General features: G+C 43.6%; 1 protein-coding gene across 1 annotated transcript in view; it reads right to left on the bottom strand.

Moving 5' to 3' along the window:
* The window catches only part of LOC311222384 (serine/threonine-protein kinase Sgk3), a 53,676-nt gene extending 40,364 nt beyond the window's left edge, over nt 1-13,312 (bottom strand). The window contains exon 1 of the mRNA XM_084306647.1: nt 13,226-13,312. The gene's annotated coding sequence lies outside the window, so the exon portion shown is untranslated. The remainder of the gene's footprint in view (nt 1-13,225) is intronic.
* Nucleotides 13,313-16,332: the final 3,020 nt, after the last annotated feature.

The raw sequence follows: 16,332 nt of genomic DNA, 5'->3' as shown, positions 1-16,332 counted from the left end.
TGATCATCGGGTCCAACCTCCCTGCCAAAGCACACTAGATTTGATTTACTAATTTATAAACTGTATAAAGTCCTAAAAAAAAGAAAAGAAAAAAACCCACACATATAACAAAAGGTCGAAAAGCCCCAACAACTCCCACCTCACAGCATGGTAAGACCTGCCCTTCATTCTCAACACAGACCCTTTGGTACTCAGCTTATAGATGCAGCCCCATAAAACAGGCCAGCTCTCTGAGTCTGCCCAAGATCCCAGCAGTATGTGCAGGAAGGTATGCTAGAGCTAAGCTAAGGATAATAAAAAAAGCTCTCAAAGTAGTAATTCTGTATGGATGTTTCTTAATTCAGCCTCCCGAATCCCGGCTACAGCACGTTCTGCTAGAATTGCAAATACGGGCTCGGGGGAACAAACACGCTCTGGTAAACAAATGCCTTGGCACACAGCGGTATGTAGGTGGGGTCTACCCAGAATGTCAAGAATTCGTTCCTAAATCAGAGAGATGAGCGAGAACACAACCGCTGCATTTCCCTTTCCAGGCTACTTACTGGTTCATCTCTACGGGTATCCTATTCCAATGAAACTTAACAAGGGTGGTATAGGGGGGCTGCTCCTTGTTTTCTCCCCGCCCCAGTCAATACCTTCACTGGTGGGCATAAGACCAAGAAAGCTCACTTCTTACTGAGATTTTCCACCCTCAAGCTCCTCTCGCAGCTCCTGGTGTGCCCAGCCTTGGGAACCAAGCACCGGCACCGCAGGGAGCTGAAGCCCTACTCTGACAGAAGGAAGGACGCATCACGGCTCTTCTTGTTTGGCAGTTGTTTTCCTATTTTCGTTTGCTCACAACCTCGTCCCAAAATAGCAGCACTTTAAAGGCAGCCTAAGATTTACCAAATAGGCCAGATTTGGATTTACTCTTCTATTAATACCTCTAACAAATTGTTTACGTCAGAAGACGTGTTTGTTCTGCTGCAGCATGGGTACACGTCAACCCCAGAGCACAAAATGGGAAACAACAACTTAAAAATCTCGTAAGCCAAAAAGGACAGAGACTGGGGCAAAATGTACAAGTTTATTATTTTCTGTCCTCACGCTGTTTACTTGTTTATCTAGCCATTTCCTCGGGTCCGTCACGTGCCCAGCCCGTTCCCAATCCACAGAGAATATGTATTTCCACCTCCTAACCACAGGCTGGTTTTTGTTTGTTCTCCAAGCATGAACACTCTCTTGTTCAGTCCTGGGATTCGTGAGTCAAGGTTTTAAGTGTTTACATGAACTATTAAGTAAGCTCCAGTAACAGATTTCTATAAAGATACATACATCCTGTCCTCTTACATCAGGTAAAACCAACACAATACAGGAGGACGTCCAAGAACAAGCTGGGGCAGAGGACAGAGGCTCAACGTTTGGACTCTATAAAACATCTTTCTTTTTATGAGAAATAACACGGCAACCGAGCAGAAGCCAATTAACAGCATATTGTTCATCCTGAGAAAACATCGATCTGAGTGTGAAACATAAGCAAAAGCTAAGTACATCCCTCTAATCTCAATATTAACTCAATACCACTGTTTCATTATGCCATTTTAAAGAGGGAAATGTCAATATTTAATCTTCCAGGTCAGTGTTTTTTTTATTGTAGTTGTTAGCTATTTATGGCGTTGGGTGGTAAAGAAAACAGAACAGGGAAAGATATTGTAGGTTACTGCACGGAATACCAATACTAAGTAGGAGAAGTTGTCACAAAATTGTACCCACAGACATCCTGCTTCAAGGTACGTACAGCCATTTTAAAGGGACAATAAGAATCCAATAATTTCAAATACATTGTATTTTCTTCATCATTCAAAGCAGTCAAATGTTTTATAGGAAGATGTTCCTGCACCCCGATCTAAAACTACCCTGTTTTCCTTCTGCAAGACATGGGAACACATCTCACTCCAACTTCTGCCTTCTCTAACAGCGCTGCACAAATTAAAGTAATTTTTGTAGATGACAGAGCAATTTTAAGCTTGCGTAAGAACACAAAAGAACAAAATGCCAAAGTTTTGTAATTACATGGCAATCTTACTTCACGTCAACTTGATTCATTAAATGTTTTATAAATCTTCCAATTAAGCGAAGGAACGTTTTTGTTCTAGGAGCGAGATAAAGAAGTTTGTAAAGCCATGAGAACTGAGCATGTTGTACATCTTGTGAACTGAAGCACTCAGTAAATATACTGCTACAGCACTGATAGTGAAATATGGGAGCTGCTCATCATCTGCACAGTGTTCAAGCAACTACCACAAATCTCTGTTCAGATGCAGGGGCAGTGTTGGTGAGGATCCCTAAACTTGAATACGCACCACGCTAAGCAAAGCCAACTGGAGGGTGTTGGAGGAAGGTGCTGATATCTTTCACTCCTGAATAACCAGTGAAAATTTAACTTCAGTCTGAAGGAGATACCGTGTCAGTGCTCCAGTATCTATCTTTGTCACAGTAGCTCCGCTTCCCCTCAGGTTTGGGATGAGTCACTAGCAGATTTCTACAAATTGCAGCGCTTTATACAAATGAAAGGTACATTTGAATCGGAAGCCCTTCAAAATACCCACTTCAGAAATACTGTTTCATCGTTTACCTCTATATAAATAAGGTTCTTCCAGCCCTACACTAATCATTTTTTTCTTTGCCACCGATTCATGCCTACCCGCAGACAGTTGAGAACACGCACGCAAGATCTGGGAGGTTGGTACCTCTGGTAGGAAATGGCAGTGGTGGGCAGATGCCAAGCCCAGCGGTCCTCACCCACCCCTGTGAAACCGCAGCTGGTTCCTATGACAAAATTAACCCATAAAACCATGACAATTTCTCTCCTCGAGCTTCCCTGTGCTTTCAGTCTGCCTGTCTTGGACCCCTTACCATGCCTGTCCCTAAACACATGCCCTTTGGGAAGAAACACAGATAAAGTCGGGGTGGATATTTCCATTTCTTCACCCATTTGTCTCTACTATCAATTCGAACTTACCTTCAAATTCGAAAGCACAGCACTGTTAATTTCTCCCTCTTACAAGAATAAGGGCTAATTTTGAAAAGAGAAATGCTTACATACTAAGGGGAAAAATAGTTAATTCTTTAAACATCAGAGCAAGCAAGATGGCTGTTGATACTGCAGATGCCTGGCTCCAGTGTTCTTACATGCATAATTGCTCAGTAAAGCTTTTCATATACATTTTATTGCGTTCATTGTGAACTTGCATAGTTAAACGAGTACCAGATTTTACAATCTTGTTTATGGGAAGGATGCCTCAAGTCACATTAGCCAGAACAACTTAACACTTTTATTGAATCACGGAGTGACAGCAGAGTTTCTATCAACTAACAAAAGGACCAGAAGCTGAGGGAGACAAAAAGAGAGCACAAAAAACATTAAGCTAACGCCAAAGAGAAAGAAATTTTGGACATTTCAAAAAAACGCAATCTTGAAAGCATTAATGCACCTACCATGGTGGTACAGAGACAAACTATACCTACTGGATGCTGGAATTGTTGGCATAACAAAACATGAAGATATGAGGATTAGTTATTGAATTTATATAGGACTATATTTTTGTTTTATTGTGTGTCCAGGAAAGCTGAGAGCACAACCCATGGCTTCCTGTAGTGTCAGGGGGGAGCAGACAGGAAAATGTGCAGCACTCCCACTCCTCTACTATATAATGAAGTGAAAAACACACAGAGATTTTCTTTTGTGAGGGAAAAAAAAAAAAGGTGTATATATGTATATGTGCATGCATATATAGGGGTGGTTCCAGACTTACACAGAGGGAAAATACACCAGAGTAACAAAAAGTCATTTCAGAAAATACTCGTCACTATCTTCTGAACACATAAACCATGGGATTTGTATTTTACACTATAGAATAAAATTGTCAAATACTGCTACATAATCTGCCCAGACCTGAAAAGTTAAGCAGTCAATTTACTGAAGAGCCTTAAACAGAGAATAGACCTGACACTGGTCTGCGGTTACTTCTGTAGAACACTGGCACAGAATATATCCCAAACTTGGAAGAAGTCAGACTAAAGAAACAAACCAAATCCCAGATATTGGCTAAGGAGAATAAAGTAACAAACCAAAGTCTGAATCCCAATAAATTGACTAAGTAGCATTTTCTTTGCTTGTAGTAGTGTGTTCTTGGCTGAGCTTGCTAGGATTCCAATGAACAATAAAATTAAGACCCACTACATTGTAAATCATGGAAACAGCAATAAAAAAGTACCTGCAACACACACTAAAAGATTCAACCAATGCACACGGAAAGGTTTTGCAGTAGAATGAGGAAAAGACCTTGAGTCTTCAAAATTTCCAAGAGGTCTTAGTCATTGTCCCACAGTGAAGTAAGAGTGCTTGCAAAGGACAGCCTTTTCATGTAGCTAGGAAAAAAAATCCCAATTGGTCCACTTCAAAAAAAGACTTGTTACTTTCTTCTGAAAGCACCCCAGTTCTTACATTAATAGCTCATTTGTGTTAACAGATGAGCAACAGCAGAAACACCAGTTTACATAAAAATTTTTGGTAGACAACTCGACAACCCCAGTGAGACTGGAGCTCCCTATGAGCACCTGGGTGCACGCATCAATATGTTCAGGGAATTAGTTTGTTAAAACTATTTTGATCTCTACTTAGGTACATGATATGAAGGGTTGTAAAAAGTAAACATCAAAGTCACAGTCAGTCTTACTTAGCTGTAGACATTAGTACATGTGGATCCTTCTCACACTGCAGCTGCAACTTGTCTCATCTCATCAGTGAGGAATAAAAGCCAGAGCATGGTTCTTTGGGAAAGAAGTTATTTTTAGCAATTTTGTGCAACCTATCTAGCATAATGTGGACTTGATGCAGCTTTCAGTGCCTAGTGCTTGCCCATGACAAAGACAACCGTGTAATGGATGCAGCATCCCAGCTCTGTGTGGTGATCCACACCCACCACAGACGGATGCAGGTTACCGACCAGAGCTGGGTACATGCCGTAATGGCACATCTGAAAGTGTGCCTGCTCTTTATTTCACTTTCAAACCTGTGGTAGATCTGTTGTCAGTGGGGATAGTGAGGGACCACGTGGGGCGGCGGCCTGCAGGGTCTGAAGCGCTGGAGGAGCCAGCCACTTGTGCCAGCAGGAGTGGTCTGTTTGAAGAGGCCTGTAGCCACTTTAAAGTATCTAGCAGCACCAGAGTTATCTGTTTGGTACCTCAGATTGAGTTATCACACAGGTAACAAGCTGGACACAGAACTAAAAAGCCTGGAGTGAGACTAACAAGGCATGATACCTTGGTATCTGCACAGCATCAGGAACAAAGGCCTGTGAATTGATGGGAAGCTGTGTCATCCTTTAGACTCGCACTCCTCTTATTTCAAAATTAGTTTTTTTAATTAAAAATGGGGAAAATATAGAACACAGCAGATCATTTAGATTTGTTTCTAGGCAAATGGAGAGCAACCAGTTCAGACAGCAAGCTGACTAAACTCATGGAATGGGAGGGGAGGGAGGGAGCTCATAAATGTAACAAAGGCAAAGTCACCACACTCAGGTCGGGAACATCTACCTCACAAGAGAAACTACTAAAAGAGAGACGTGAAAGCAGCAGTTTCCTTCCAGGAACAATAAAAGAGAATAACCTGTCCTTGTGCCCTCTAAAAATAAACCACAGAAGTTGCAGAAGGAGATTTTTTTGTATAGTCTTGTGTTTCGGGATCGGAGAGGAGCTCAGGACAGCATGTGAAAACATGGTCACATTGCTAGTGGTAAGTGTAAGATCTCCATGAGTACACAGGCAAAGAAATCAGCATGGTTAAGATAGAATTATAATACAAGTAAAAAAAATGGATAGCAACAAAAAATCCATATATTTGTGTCTTAAGAGCAAGGAAAACCTTGCTGCCTCACCTCCAGAAGGAGAGAGTGCATGCAGGTGCCTACAATGGAGAAAACAAACAAGCAAACACAACAAAAACCAGGTAAGAATAATAGGCAAAATAGAGATTTACAAATTGGCTGGCCTGATTAATTTCCTTCTAGGATGTAGCTCAGGGTTTCAAGAGTTACAGGTCACTCATCAAGGATAAGCAATGTAATGCAGCTGAAAACTGGAAACGAGCAAACATAGCACCCACCTTAGTTAAAATGAAATTACAGACCCAATGAGTCAATTTAACTTCAAATCCCTGGGGAAAAAAAATAATAATCCAGAACAAACGAATTAGCAGCACCTTAAGCTTAACCTGTAGCCAAACGAGATTTGCTAAATCACATTGCTAACCTCCTTTGACAGGCCTTCCAGATAGGTAGAAGAGAAAGTACAGATGTCACATCTTTCCTTTAGTAAGGCTTTGAAATTGCCTCAAGGCATTGTAACAATTAAACTACAGATGCAGAAAGAATAAATAGTTTAGTGTGTGAGAAACAAAGGTTAAATATACAATTGTCAGGATAGAGTACTAATCTCAGAAGACAGAGTGAAATGTTATATACAAGATAGTGCCCACAGGCAGGAAACATCAAATACAGGATGAGGAACAACATGACAGCAGGCTACAGTAGGTCACAAGAGGCAAGTACCAAGCTGTTCTAAGAAAGGCAAGCGTTGTTATGAGATATCAAAAGAAGTGTTGGAGTGCAATGCCTGCGCATCATCTGCTGAACTCAAAAAAATCTTCTACTTCACTCTGTTTGTAGCTGAATCCCTAGGAGACACATGGGCCCACCAGAAAGCACCTCGGGAACAGCAATGACAATGCAAAGTAGTCCTGAAATTATGATCTAGGGGTAGGGTGAACAAGGTAGTTCTTAGTAGAGGGGGAAAAAGATGTAAGGGGTGGATGTTATTTTACAAGACTTCTACAACAAGAAGGGAATCATCTCTTTTTCAGAGAACTATGGATGGGATAAGTCCTAATGAGCTTATAATGGGCTTATAATGAGGACCTGGGGGTGGCGGCTAGCAGCACCACAGGAGAACATCCTTCAGTCTGGCTTCATCTGAAAGGACTCCAAGAAGTTCACGTTCATCCAGCAAACCAAACCAAAATGTGGTAAGTGGAAAGGATCAGATGGCGTACTTGACCACTGCATATTGACCATTCCCACTGACATCTGATGTGACATACGGGTGTCTCTGGTAGCTCTGTAAACAAACTGTGGCAAACAATCCCAAAGCACTTATTCCTTAGCTACATCTGCTTTAAAATACCATTGGTAATAATCTGTGCCCCCTCCAATGAAGAATGTCTGGGGGCTTTCTGACTCTTACGAAAACAGCAGAAGCAAACCAGAAGGCCAAGCAGCCAAGCCATCAATCTCTCCCAGCTCCTGAGTCATAAAGCAGTCACCAAGACAAAGAATGCTCCAGCTTCCCATCGCCAGTTCCTCATTTCTTGTCAACATATTTTTAATTCTTGATGCAACTTTTTTCTTTTTTCCTAAGAAGGGTGAAATTGTGCACATGTCCATGTGTGTGTGCAACTGTCTTTGAAAGACACCTCTTTATATTCTCAGACACATTGCCAGCCTCTTTTCCTTACGAGGCCCTTGCTCTGCAGCAAAGGAGCTGCTAGTGCATCCCTGGAAATATTCATTACCTACACATTCCTTATCAAGGACTGTTTGTTTTCCTAACCTCATGCATCCAGCATGATTCCCTGCATAATTATCTGTGCTTTGCCTGGGTGATTGGTGATAGAATTTCTTTCAGGTCATTTCAAGTGATGCCCCTACACAAAATATTAAAATAATTTTTGCACATGTCGACAAGTTTGCAACTTCATTTCTGAGTAAAACCCTGCAAGTGTTATGCCATTCCTTATTTCACCTCTATTTTAATTCTTTATAAACTAATTCATACAAAATATGGAAAAAAAGAAACAACCTCATGTACTATCAACGAATACAATTAAAATATTTACACACAAATTCTGGATACCTTTTAATACACGAGAAAAGCTACAGGATTCTGTTTTTATTCCCAGATAATTAAACACCAGAGAGAAGGTCTGAGGGCATCAGACATAAGGAGTATCTTAACCGAGGATCCTAGCCAGCTCGTGTTGCAGAGCTATGCCTGCAAGACAGGCCTTATTTACACATTCTGGGGAAGTACTCCACAAGTTTAACATTTTAAGGCTGTTCATGAATTTCTAACAGCCTCTGTCAGTTCACATAAAATGTGCTTAACTACCCAGATGCTGTAACCCAAACCAAGCGGATCATAAATCTGACGGCATTCTGAACTGGCGTAGGTTAAGGCAGGCTTCTAGTTCATATTTACACTGCCTTGGATGTGTAAATTAAAATCCAAGCAGAAAAAAAATATTTTTAATTGGCGTGGATGGTAGGTGAACTCTTTTGTTTTCAGTCTGCCTTCTGATTTTTAATTGGGTAGAAAGCTACTGTAAATATTTTCCTCTTTCTCACCACTTCTTCCCAAGCATTTCTATAAACAAGCGAGGTATTGTTTTGCTGCTATACACTACATCCCACACACCCCAAACCAAAACAGAGAAAAAGTACACATTCAAACTGCTACAGGGCACTCGGCTTGCTATAGATTTTTCGACCACACTTCACAGCAACTTGCACACCTCCACATAAATCGATCGGTGCAAGTTATAGCATATTTTTACCTTTGTTTTTCATTATAGGCTGAAGGAGGGAAAAGTAGACTTGGAAACCTCAGCAAGCGAACCTAGAAAGATTTGCTCAGCGGCCTCTGAATCGCTGGTCAACAGCTCTGTGCTGCTCAAAGCACAAGCACAAGTGCATCACTGTTCTCTCATTTAAATGTAGAATAATTCTAGGATTCATGGCAATGCCAGCTTAAACTTAGCTCTAAAGAAACCCTTTGTTTTCAAATAAACCAGTGCCCGGTTTTAGATAATTCTGTAAAGAATCCCATTCATCCACCGCATAACATATTAGTTAACATGAAAAGAGCACCAAGAAGGCAGCCAACCTCCAAAAATTTCTGAAGTCCGCCCCATCTATTTAGTATATGCCTTTAGAGCTATATATAATGTGTGTGTACGCATACGCAAGATGTAAAACATCACTGGGAACAGCTCCGTTTGTTCTCGACACAAACACTTCACACTGAGACGTTTGAAAATTTGCGAGCACGTCGGCCACCCTCTCCTGACAGAGCCACGCAATTACTCATTTTTTCTGTCACGCGTCCAAGCCCCACGTGATTTTTTCAAGGCACGCTACCGAGGGCCAGTTCTGCGGTCTCCTTCCAGAGGAGCCCCACATGTTTTCAATAAGGGCTCTGAACACGGAGGGATGGCAGAGAAGACTTGTTAGACGCAGCGAGTCCAAAGAAAACAGAAAACATTTTAAATATAATCAAGATGCACCACTCCTGCTCTGCAGCAAGGAAGCAGAAGTCCCCCGGTCCTTTGATGTACTTGTCTCCAGGCACTTGACAGCCCGGGTGCTTCTGCCAGGTAGCTTTTATTTCTGAGCTGTTCTAAAACGTCTCCATTTAGTACTTTCTGGTAGCACTCCAAACTTCTGGGCTTAATGCATCTTCCTTTTGCAAGGTATGATTAAATCCCATCCAAAAGTGATTTTTTTTTCTTTAATTACCTCTTATCCCAATTCCATGCTCCTTCCAACATTAAAGAAAAACATATAACATAAGCTGGAAATTCCAGAGCATTTAAGTATTCATTTTCTGAATGCTCAATCCTTTCTTATTTACTAATCTTAGTAAGAAACATATTTAAGGGCTCGATAGCAATCCTTGTTCATAAATCGCAGAGCAGAAGATGGGGCCTCCTGGTAGGTAACACTAAGTTGAGGCTGAGACTTTTTTTTGGTGGCATCTCCCATGGCCCAAATAAACAGTTGTCACAGTAATGCTGTGCGATAGGCAACATCACGGACCAACAAAGCTCACACGTCCCCCAAACACAGCTTCTCCTTCAAATAATACTTTCAGCAAAGATTAATGGTGCAAAGCTGTGAGATAGCCATCAAGGTAGTTTCTGAAAAACACGAACTGTTTCCACCTGGTGCCATGTTTTAACAGCAAACAGGAAAGTTGTAAGACCTAAAAAAAAACCTGGCACACACTCTGTGTATATTTAGATAACAGATTTTGCATCCTGTATTGTTTAGATAAATATAAATATTTGTGAATAACTTCAATTCTACAGTAGTTCAATAAATACTCAAATATGAGGTGTAACCACATAGACCATTATTATGGTCTGTATGTATATCTGCAATATACCATATTGCAGAGGTATAACCACATGGGAACATTTTGGCAGGCCCTGTGCCACCTTGTTTCTCAGCTGAGACCCACCTGCGCTTGAGCAGCACACCACAGACAGCGCCGGGTGCTGGTACTCCTTTGATTTGTTTTACTCTGAGAGAAATGTAACGGTGTGTGAAGTTACACCACTCCTACGGTGGCAGTGTTTTGCAATAGTATTTGGCAAGGCAGCTCGTACTAGCAGGTTGCCGGTCACCCTCACAATTTCAAACACGGCTGCCAAAAATAAGATGTGTTATCTCTTTGAATAAAGGAGCTTTGAAATGAACGTAGACACCAGTGTTTCTTATCCACACTTCCCCCAAAAAAGCAGGTGCTTTCCTGCCCTAAGACAAAGAAACACTGTCCTAGCAAAACAAAGCACTGCAAGTATCACAGAATGAGGAATTTCCCTCTCATCCTCAGATGATCTGTGCCTTAAAGACCCAAGGGAAAAGGCCACTCGAAGATATAACCTTATTTTTTCTTCCTCCCTTAACTAGCCAAGCGTCACTCCTCTCTTTAAACACAGAGGATGTGGAAATTCCCACCTCTGATAACAGTCTTATCACCAGCAACCAAGCCCTGCGAGATGTGGCTCCCAGGAAGCACGGGGAGCGCTGCAGCAGCCAGGTTCCTGCTGCTGCTCCTCAGTTCGGCCTCTGGCAACTTGCAGCCTCTTCCACCAGACGGCCCAGGTTAAACACAGGGGCAGAAGCACGCCTCCCACTCGCTTACCTCAGCCTCAGGTGGGGGAAGACGTGGGTTTGATCCCCCCTGGGCACAAGGAGCAGGAGGCCAGGTTTTGATTACAGCCTACCCTTCAGGAGTCCCACCGCCGCCTGCTTGTTATGGCAGGGTGCAGGCTGGTTCCTCTTCTGGCGATGTTTTAAGGAGAAAGCCTGCACGACCGATCCTATCAGTGCGTGTGTGTGTGTGTTTACAGCATGCTTGCCAGGTGCCCCAGTTTCTTGATCTCCTAAGAGCTTTGATGCTCGACTCCAGCAGCTCTAGATAAGGCGCTTACAAACTTTCTGCTTCAACAGGGAGACACGCCACGTTCAGGACGGTTTTGGAGTCAGGCAGACACCGCGTAAGGTGGTTTGGAAGACGTGGGTACATGAGGTCTGTCTGCTTGGGGATTAGGGATGCAAAGAAGAACCCGATTAACACGTTTTTAAGTGTTCTCACACTATTCTCCAGCCCTTCAGTTCTGCTTTGGAAAGCGAACGTGTTTGCTTTGCGGGTTATTTTAGCATATGGATGCTACTCAAACTAGAACAAAATGAATCCTTCAATGCAAACACTCCAAGTGCTAACTTCAGACAAAAACAACATATTGCTTTACTACAGCTCAGTCTACATAAATACATAGATTACTTATGCCAGCTTCTAGCTTCCTTGATCCACAGAAAAAAAAAATCATAGCAGATTAAGTCTTCAGTGGCTTATGAGCATCCAAAAATTTAGTCAAAAGACCAACCAACAGTGGCTTTGCTTTTGGGAAGCTCCCACTCCCTAAAAGTAACATTTTTCTAAAGGCCAAATTAGACAGCCAAAAATAAATATTAATTCACAACTACAAAAATGTATAATCTGATCTCGATTTACATGCAGAAATGCTGGGCATTTCTGTACAAAACGCCTTGTCTCCGTGGGACAAAAATGCCCTGCTGCTTTGAATGCAAATTATAAAACCGAAACCATCTGGAAAATTATCTGGGATATAGGCAGGATAACCCAGGAAAGTGCTGCTGTGTGGATGCGGCTGAGGGATCAGAGCTTATTAGAAGCTTATCCCATGTGGATGGGATGGAAAATAAGATCTGACATACTCCCTTACACAGCAATGATTAACCTCAACTTGCAATTAGCATGCGTGGCATTAGGAAATGACAGATGATTTCCATCATAAATCCTAGATCCCAGGGGAGACAAGAGTTCCTACGCGTCTATTTTTATTTGCTAAGACCTGTGACATTTTATTTCATACACTTGATTTGGGGAATTCAGCATATTCTGTTGAAACGTCCTGTTGCTGGGTCAAGTCAGCTTCGGAGGCTGGCAGCCAATCCAGCTACCTAGGCTGAAACAATCCTGCATGCTAAAAAACAGCAATCACTATTTTAAACACACGCCGTTACAGTCAAATTATCCACCTACTTGTGGATTGACTTCAAACAAGTCAAAAAACGAGCAGACTAGTAATTTTAAAGTGCCCGCATCTGAAGTCTTGAACTACTAGCTCCCTGCGCTGCATTATTTCATAAGCAGATGACAGCAGAATGGGCTAGAAAACACCCAGATAACGTCTCGCATGGGTCCTCTGCAGACCTCTGCTCAGTGAGACGTGAACATCCAGCCTCTTAGAAAGCCACCCATCCTTAGAGAATGAAAATGCAGCCAGCAATCACGAAAAGCAACAACTCCTATCAGCTGCTGATTGCCAAAGCCAAGATCCCCTCCGAGCAAATCCCATGTGTTACAAGTCTGGATGTCGCCCGTGTACATACCACTCCTGACAGCTCTCATTCTCCTGAAGAAACACTTAATCCTCTTTTAAGATAACAATAGACGCTGATTATAACAGAGTAATATGGAAGAAAATTAAACAGAAGGGTTGTCGGTGTCTATTTTGAGTACAAGATGCATTTCCATGCTGCTTCAGTGCTCAGAGCACGTAATGAAGAGGCTGTAGCACTGACGAGAGAGGAATACAGAGGCTGCTGACTGCTTCTGGCTGCCAACAAGTGCATATTCATGCTCTTCATACGCTCCTAAAACTTCAGCCAAAGCCAAGCTGCGGAGCTGAGGCACAAACAAGCCCCGCGGGAGCACGCAGACTTCTGCGAGGGGAAGCCAGCGAGAGGGGTCTCGCTGCTCCCCGGGGGGCTGCAGCAGGGCTCCCAGGAGCCCTAATGGACGAGCCCAGCCTTACCTCCTGGCCGCCCGCTTCCAGCCCAGCGTCGCGGGCTCCTCCTCGCCGCGGCCCCGGGGCTCCCGGGCTGGGCCGGGGCCGGGATCGGGGCAGGGACCGAGGCCGGGGCTGGAGCCGGGGCTGGGGCCAGCGGCCGAGCCGCCCGCACCGCCCCCGCAGCCTCGGGGTCAGGCCGGGACTCGCGGCCCCCTGGCGGCCGGGGAGGGCTCCGGGGGCCCGGGAGGGGAGAGCGGGGAGCTGAGGGCGGGGAGGCGCTGCCACAGGCTGCCCGGGGAGGCTGTGGGTGCCCCATCCCTGGAGGGGCTCAGGGCCAGGCTGGATGGGGACCCGGGCAGCCTGGTGTGGTGGGTGCCGTCCCTGCCCATGGCGGGTGATGATCTTCGAGGCCCCTTCCAGCCCGAGCCCTTGGGGGATTCTCCGATACAACACACCCGTCTGAAGGGCCCGGCCTGCCAGCCTCAATGGGAAGTGTTTAAAAGCATCTCCTCCCCCCCCCCCCCCCCTTCTGCCTTCTTGGCATTATTTCGCTTCTTTTTCAGCGCGGTTGCTCTCTGTGTTCATTTCTCGCAGCAGGATGTGGTAAAATTAGGGCTACCCGTTTGTCTCCAGCAGCATTTGCTGTTTCTCTTTTGGCTGCTGTTTCTGTGCTTCCTGCCACACTTTCCCCTCCACTTATTTCCACAGGATGCAGCCCCCCGCCACAAAAAGTCCCACCCTTCGTTTTAGCGACCCTGCCTCGGAAAACCGTGCTCCACGCTGGTTGTTCTCAGTACGCCCGTCTGAGATTCCCTCGTGGCACACCTGTGAGGGTGTTAACAGCTTGGAGGCTTCACAAAAAAAGCAGAATTTCAGGAGGACCTTGGAGAGGGGCCATGAGACCAGGGAGCTGCTCTGAGCACAGAAGTGGCACAGATGCGGTTCCTGAGTGGCAGCAAGAAGAAGGCAGAGACTGCTGAGAAAGGCAGCAGGTCCTGACATGCAAGGAAGGCAGAGACTGTAGGATGGGTAAAAGTGAATCCTAGGCAAAGAACTTAGTCCAATGTCCCACTGCAGTTAATCTATGTCCTACTGTATCTTAACATAACAATCACCACCCTACAGGCTCCCTTCAGCACATTTTGCATGGCTCTTTCCTTTCCCTCTTGCAGAGAAGCAAAGGAGTGAGGTGAAATGTTATAGCTAAAAGCCACGTGTGTTTGATGAAATATCAGAACAAGTAGTTCTTGTCAACATGGCATGATTTCATACAAGTGTCCTTGTTGCTCTTTTAATTTACAGATTTTGCTAACATGTTTTTAGTGGGAATGCTACTTTAGCCGATCATTATGCCCAGTCATTTGACTGCACCTGTAACTCACCTCTGATCTTTGCCTTTTCTTTCGTTTACCACCACTGTCTGGAATTGTGCACTTGAGCTGATTCAATAATTGCTGTTGGGTTGAACATTTCTCTTTCTGTCTGACAGCTTCTTTAAAACTGTGCTGACGGTCCAAAATATCACAAACACAAAAAATTGCTAGATTATTTAGATCCTTTATCCTAGAAAGCTGAAGTACATTTAATCTTTGTTGTAACCTTCACCTTCTGGAAAGTCTTGCATCCATTTAACAGTACCTCCAGGTAGGTGTTGATCTACCAGACAGCCTGGGAAAAAGTTTCCAGTGTAGACCACAACCTGCAGATGTGGCCTCATCCACTTCATGATGTTGCTGTGGTGATGGAGCCCCAGACAAGTGTAAGTTCATTCTCATTTCCAAGTTGCAGCTCTCTGCACCAGAGACTCAGCTTATTGTGCTCCTGTACAGCCACAGCACAAGACCTAACTGTCAATGAGAACCATTACCAGTTCCCTTCAGTATAAGCAAATTTCACCTAAGGTGAAAGCCTCTTAAAAAAAAAATAAAAGAACAAAGACAAAAAATTACTTGCCACTATAGTCAGTGTTTTCTTTTCTTCCATCTTAATCGCAGCATAAGAACAGCATGTCTTCTTTCTGTTCTGGTGTTCCTCTGTGAGGACGTAAGTACACACTCAAGGTTCCTAATGCCACATCATCTATAGTAGGAAGCACTAAAACCAGAAGATCTTTAAAAGGTGAGTCTCAGTCCTAGCTGCTGAGCAAACAAAGCTAATAATGTGCCTCAGTTGTTCTGTCATCTGTTTGCTCTGTCGTTTGTTTTCTTACACATATCCTTGCAGACAGGTTGATTTGTTTAACTACACACGGGTCAATGTCTGCATAGCTCAACTAGAAGCACCAGCAACACCGAAAGAGAAAATGGGGAAAAAAGCAGGTGATGATGACACCCTGCTTTTAAAGAACAGCAACATCAGCAGTCTGGTACATGGATTAAGGACAGAGTAAGCCCTTTGTGCAGTAATTGAGTATTTGTACAGATGTACTCCCCACCTTATTGTGAGATACCAAACCACCAAAATGGGGAAGAATATCTCTGGCGAGGTCACCGTTACTTCTGTCAGCTTGCTGTTCCTTCTTTCCATTCTCTCTGTTGCCTGACCTATTTGCATATATCCACCTTTCTTCCCTTTGCACTTCTTTCCCCATAGCAACTCGGCCTCCATACATCCTACTTTGCCTCCTCCCACACCAAGAAGCAGTGCAGCAGTGCAGGCTGAAGGAAAAATTGCAAAGACAAAGGGTTTGTTAGCTACTGTAGGCTCATCGTGAGCTTTCTAGCCAAAGCATGGAGAAAAGAAATAGAGACTAAGGATGATCGGAATAAAAGACGAAAGTTTTAAAATAGGGAGCAGAAAGCAAGGTACAGGAGGTGAACTTCCACCAAGGATTTTCAGTTCAGCAGACCTGACTGTACACACTCAGGCTAGTTAGATCCCCCTCAACCACACGAGCAAGATTTTTACAACTACATCAAGGAAATAAAGTACATTAAGGTTATAAATCAACAATTACATGTCATAAGGCTCACTGTGGCATAGTAGTCATCTGCCACTAAATCCATGTTCATGAAGAGGTTCCTATCTTTAGGCACACAAATTCATATTTTTTTCAGAGCTTAGCTTCTGAAGGAATGATAAAATTTGTCTTCAGGGAGCTTGTTAACTATTAATATTTCTAATAAGCTTAG

This window comes from Netta rufina (assembly GCF_964035555.1).
Source record: "Netta rufina genome assembly, chromosome: 2".
Taxonomy (NCBI): Eukaryota; Metazoa; Chordata; class Aves; order Anseriformes; family Anatidae; genus Netta; species Netta rufina.
This window is presented reverse-complemented; position numbering and strand designations above follow the sequence as displayed.